Source organism: Phoenix dactylifera, chromosome 2 (genome assembly GCF_051530095.1).
Source record: "Phoenix dactylifera cultivar Ajwa chromosome 2, Ajwa_hap1_PhDact_Kaust_v1.1, whole genome shotgun sequence".
NCBI classification, from domain to species: Eukaryota; Viridiplantae; Streptophyta; class Magnoliopsida; order Arecales; family Arecaceae; genus Phoenix; species Phoenix dactylifera.
The window spans coordinates 48,025,761-48,031,800 of record NC_143191.1 but is presented as its reverse complement, the minus strand read 5'-3'; the positions used below and the strand labels follow the sequence as shown (position 1 = coordinate 48,031,800).

Here is a 6,040-nt window from a genome sequence, read left to right as displayed (position 1 = left end):
AAAAAAAGAGAGAAGAAAAGAAAATAAAATAAAATAAAATAAAATAAAAGAATAAATAAATAAATGCATAAATAAATATTTATATAAATGAATGAATGAATGATAAAATAAATAAGATAATAAATAAATACATTTCAATGAATAAATATTTATATCATAATACATTAATATGTTTTTTTAAATAATTTAATATTATATTATATTATGAGAAATTAATTAATACTAATAATTATAATATTTTATATCTTTAATATTGTATTATATTATAAATATAATATATATTACATTATATCATAATATATTAATATGTTATGTTAAATAATTTAATATTATGTTATATTATAGAAAATTAATTTACTCTAATAATTATATTACCATTATGCTATGCTATGCAATGTCATATTACTATATTATAATAATAATATTTTATATTACAGTAATATTATACTATATCGTATATTATGTATTAATATATGTTATATTTTATTATGCTTTATTGTATAATACTATGCAATGTCCTTTATGGTAATTTTGTCATATAAAAGTATTTTCTCAGTTTGTTTACCAAATATATGTTAAAGTGCCACAACACTTTAAAAATATAGTTACCAAACAGCAAACAACTTTTTGTAACAGCTCTACTTCCAACAGCTCTACTTCCAAAAGCTCCCCTCCTGTTTGGGGGAGCTGTGGGCAGTAGAGCTGTTTTCAGCAGGCAGCAAGTTGTGCTGCTGCTGTTCAACCGTTAGGAGAAGTTCAATTGTTGGTTGTAGGTGCCAGCCCAAATCAGGCCAGAAAAAGCTCCAAGGAGGGAGAGAGGAAGCTAGGGAAGAGAGAGAGATACTTAGAGAATCCAAAGAATTTGTGGAAGAAGGTTTAAAGTAAAGAGGAAGAGCAACTTGCTGTTGGGCTGCAGAACAGAAATACAGAAATTTCTGGTGCACCCAGGCTTCCCAGCGAATTTCAGGTGAGTTTTCCAAACTTTTTAGTGATTCTAATTGTAGTCCCACGTAGGAGGGTGATAAAGGAAGATTTTAGTTATTTTAGATGAATTTTTAGGTATGAAAAAGGATTTGAACTATGCTTCCGAAGTTGTTGAAAGCAGTCTGAAATTCTGCAGAAAGTTTGTAGGTTGTGTTAGGAATTTTCTAGTCCTAACACAGAGCCTAATAGGTGGAATTGATTGTTTTTGAGGTGATTAAATTGTTATTTAAAGCTGAAAGTTTGTAGGTTGTGTTAGGGATTTTCTAGTCCTAACACAGAGCCTAATAGGTGGAATTGATTGTTTAAGAACCTTCGGGAATTAAGAGGTTTAATTGGCTCGAAAACAGAACAAACAAGCTGAAAACAGGGGATTTGAATTCTGATTTATTTTTGATGTTAAGTAGTTGTTTGGCAGCTGAAAATTTATAGATGATATAGAAGGTTTTCTAGTCCTAACCGAGGGTATCAAAGCGGGAGATGATAGCTTGGAAACCTTTGAGAATTAAGAGGTTTTATTTATCCTAAAACAAGACAAGCAAGGTAAAAATCAGAAAGTTGAGATGAGGGTGTTGGATTTCTTTTTGGAACATGCATAATCATGTTGCATCATATAGGTTATAATTTTGATCGACTCTTTTAATTGTTTAGGAGGAGAAGAGAGTCCCGGAAGTGTGCCGGGAGTATCAAGCACTAGGGTGGTGCGTTAGCCATCACAAGGTGAGTGGTTTTCTTCTTAACTATGGTAGTTTATTTTGTAATTCCAGAGAAATGAATGATGTCTCCAAATTCAGAATGAATATGCTACAGAATGGAAATAAGAAGTATTAATTCTCATGATTAAATTGCTTTCTATCAGTGGATAAATGATCTGATTTGGAAAATATATGCTATGCTTGAAAATACTTTAAATTCATGTTTGTTGATTCGTAAGTTTATGAACTTGTTTGGGAATGGATTAACCCAAAGTGACTGAACCACTTAAAACCCCTTATCTCAGCCAAGAGAGTCGTTTCAGTTTGACTCCAAGCTATTCTGGAGTCGACCCCAATAGAACAGGAGTCGACCCCAGCAAAGTATGAGTTGACCCCTGTAATTCACGAGTCGACCCCTGTAACTTTAGAGTCGACTCCAACCCTGTTATAGTAACTAATATTTGCACTTTTACCTTGGATACATCACATCAGAGTTTATGATTTGTGCCTAGTAGGGCAAAGATGGGACACCAGTAGGGCGCAGCTATGATATGTGCCCAATAGGGCAGAAATGGGACGCCGGGAGGGTGTGGTAATGATATGTGCTAGTGGGGCAGAATTGGGACGCCGGGAGGGCGTAATAGTAGCACCATGCATAGGACTGTCGGACTACTCATGAGAATGGTGCCTCATGCGAGTGGCTGGCAGTAGGGCTCGTGGGAGCCATGATTTTCAATATTTAAGCTATGTATACATATGACTAAGCAACAAATATATTATTTATAAGCATAATGATTTCAGAACATATGTGAATGTTCTATGTATCAAATTCCTCAGCGAAGAAAAGTGGACTCTACGGTCCGAAAAAATGACTTGAGCAAGGCGATTTTATTAATGCTTTATTTTAAAGCAACAGCTTTATTTCCTGCTAGTTGTAGTACTATTGACAAATAGCAGATTTCTTATGTGGTTGAAATCTAAGTGCTTTAAAATCAAATGCAAATGTTTCATATGTGACATAAAAACGTTATATTTAATGTATGTAAATAAGTATCACAGCTGAAACCTCTTATTTCCTCATGGTTAACAGATTATCCACTCACCGGGACTTAGGTCTCATCCCTCTCTTTTTCTGTAAATTTTTTTGCAGATCGGCAGAGTCATAACATTATAAAAGTACCGCATCAGTATCATCCTAGAAGTTTGTCATAAAAGGTTGGCCATGCCCCTCTGAGTGAAAGGAAAAACCTTGGTATTATGCATGTAGGTGGGGTGTGAATGTAAAGTAACTTGAGACAGATGTAAAGTTTGTTATATTTTGAGCTATGTATAATAGACTTTAAGTTATAAATGAAAGCTTGGGTTGCTTTTAGTTACGATTGAAGTGAGTTAAATAAATTAAACTGACAGGTTTAGGATGTGTTAATTTTTATTGGTTGGTTGGTTGGATATAGTAATTGACAAGTTTTTAATAGTAACTTGTGAACCGCGGCACAAGCTGCTAATAGAAACTCTGCTCGGTACTATACCCAACTAACCTACTGTGGGAGGGGATATCACATGGTATCCAGTACCCTGTCACTTTACCAACTCAACCAGGTGACGACCTCACAAAGCAATCTCAAAATTTAGTAAGTATTCATAAACTCACCTAGCAAGGATACAAAGTACACAAAATACAAATTTGCTTAATAATCAAAGGTCAAAAACTGAAAGTAAAGCCCAAAGTCATCTTACATACCTGCTATTAATTCCACTTCACAAAGAACATCCATTGATAATTTCCAGACCTGTTCTTTATTTAATAACTAGGGAATCAAAAGCTCGACGAAAGTTGCAATGGACGGAACTAACATATGACTCAAATTGGGGTTTCAGGAAGATATAAATGACAAAAGAATGACAGTTGATGAAGCTGATCTTTAAAGACGTAACAAAGCAAGTGGCTTTCGCTATAATTTGTGTATAACCAGCATTTACACAAATATTGACGCCTAACAACTGAATCAATTTGATAGAACTATGTGGATCTCTTGGACGACAAAAACAATGCGTAGTCATGAAATAGGGGAAGACAGAAGAATATGTAGAATTGTTTTTTTTTTCCCTCAAGATTCTCCATCACTTATCTTCACTTTGTGTTTGGCATGTCAGATGTCAAGTTCTTCAAAGAGCACGCAGTCATCAACCAAAGATAAAATCCCTGCAGGGGCAGTTGTTGTCGCCGCTAGTAAGCCAACTCTCTTACTCTTTATGCAACTCTCTAATTATTGAATTCTAACACTGCCAGTTGTTGGAGGTGCAGTAATAATTATGATAGCTATTCTGATCTAAGATTGTTCAGAAGTCGAAAACACAATGTGACATCCCTCAGAGGCAAATTTCCAGCAGCAATACTGCAACTACACCATATTCTTCAAACTTTAGCATGAATTCAAAAAATAAAATGGAAGCAATGGATAGGTTCCTTAATGACATCATGAAAGAGAAGGCCATGAGATTTACTCCCCAGCATCTAATAAGTTCACTCAGGGTCAGGTAGTTTTGGAGTAGCATACAAGGGCCAGTTTCCCAATGGGTTACAGGTAGCAGTTAAGGTCCTATGGAACTTTGGATAAGAGAGCTGAGGAACAATTCATGGCAGAAATTGGCACCATTGGCAGAACTTATCATATCAATCTGGTGAGGCTCTATGGATTCTGCCTTGATCCAACGGTGAAGGCATTGGTGTATATGGAGAACGGGTCACTTGATTGATACCTATATGATGAGAATAACAGAGCTGAGTGGGGAAAGCTGCATGAGATCGCAATTGGGACAGCCAAGGGAATTAAATACCTACATGAGGAGTGTGAACAGAAGATAACGCACTATGACATAAAGCCTGGTAATATTCTTCTCAATGCAAACTTCTGCCCAAAGGTTTCTGACTTTGGATTGGCAAAGCTTTGTGATAGAGAGCACTCATTGCATGCTCACAGGAGGCAGAGCAACTCCTGGCTATGCCGCTCCAGAGCTTTGGATACCTTGCCTGTGACTCATAAATGTGATGCTTATGGCTTCGGTATGCTTTTGTTTGAGATGGTGGGGAGGAGGAGGAACCTAGATTTGAGAGCCAGGAGTGGTACCCAAAATAGGTTTGGCAGAAGTTTGAGCAAGGGCAATGGGAGAATGTAATATCGCTTTCAGGAATTGAAACAAAGTACCGAGAGAAGGCAGAAAGAATGTGCAGAGTAGCATTGCAGTGTGTCCAGGATCAGCCAAAAGCACGACCCTCAATGAGCAATATTGTGAGAATGTTGGAGGAAGAGGAAATTGCTGCACCCCTAAACCCATTTCAATACATGAGTACATGACCTCATAATCATATGCCATAAGTTCAACCCTGTGGAGTGAAAGTACAGGAGTTTCAACTAGTAGAAAGACTGCCAAAGATGACAGTGAACTGGGTAGTTCATAATGAAACGCTTGTGTATTCGAACTAATGAAACCATTTTCTAAAGGGCACAGATTGGACATCAGAAAATATAGCTTCTCTTTTTAAACAGACTTGAGATTCTATTATATGCACTAGATTTGGCACATTATATCCTCGAGCCATGAAAGTCAATCAATAGGTTTTAGTTTCTTGAACGTGGTATTTGTATATCTTAGATATTGCACATCCAAGCTATCATAAAAAAGCTAGCCTTGGTCTTTGTAACAGATATTTTGACATCAGTGATCATTTCTCAGTTTGTGATATTCTACATTTTATCTCATTGTGCTAGCCGTTATACTACCTTTCGACCTCCAATGATTCTTCTTTCCTTTTCTCTCCTTTCCATTAATTTCTTTAATGCCCATCGACTATAAATGGGGCAATAAGGGTATCATGACATGACATTCAGTTATTATTATTATTTTTTTGCTGAAACATTCAGTTGTTTAATATTTGAGAAAAAAATAGAATTAAAGAGTTTGAACACAGTTATAGAATAGAATATGGAAGATGAATATGAAAACATCTTCAGCCATAAATTAGCCACCACTATTATAATCAGTCTCATCACATAGTGGTATTATTGTGATAAACTATTTACTTTATTATTATCTCGTTTTATAGCTAGCTTACTTTCATAAATTAGCTCACTTTCTAATTATTGTTATTATAATAAATTGGATGGCTTTAGGGAAAAAAAGTTATGTTAGACAATCATGATGATGTCAAAAGTTACATTTTATACTTTATAATAGGTTATTTTTTGTAAGACAGACCCATTGTTTCTCTATTTGAATTACCTTGCTTAATTTTTGGTTTATTAAACCTCTATAAGAAGGCTACATTGACAATGGTGGAAGAAAAGCAAGCAAAACATTTGAGA

General features: G+C 35.3%; 1 pseudogene across 1 annotated transcript; it reads left to right on the top strand.

Moving 5' to 3' along the window:
• Nucleotides 1–685: 685 nt before the first annotated feature.
• Nucleotides 686–5,749, top strand: LOC149768379 (rust resistance kinase Lr10 pseudogene; annotated as a pseudogene). Its single transcript, XR_016399526.1, has 3 exons — nt 686–967; nt 1,633–1,701; nt 2,827–5,749. The product of XR_016399526.1 is annotated as a rust resistance kinase Lr10 pseudogene (transcript).
• The last annotated feature ends 291 nt before the right edge of the window (nt 5,750–6,040 follow it).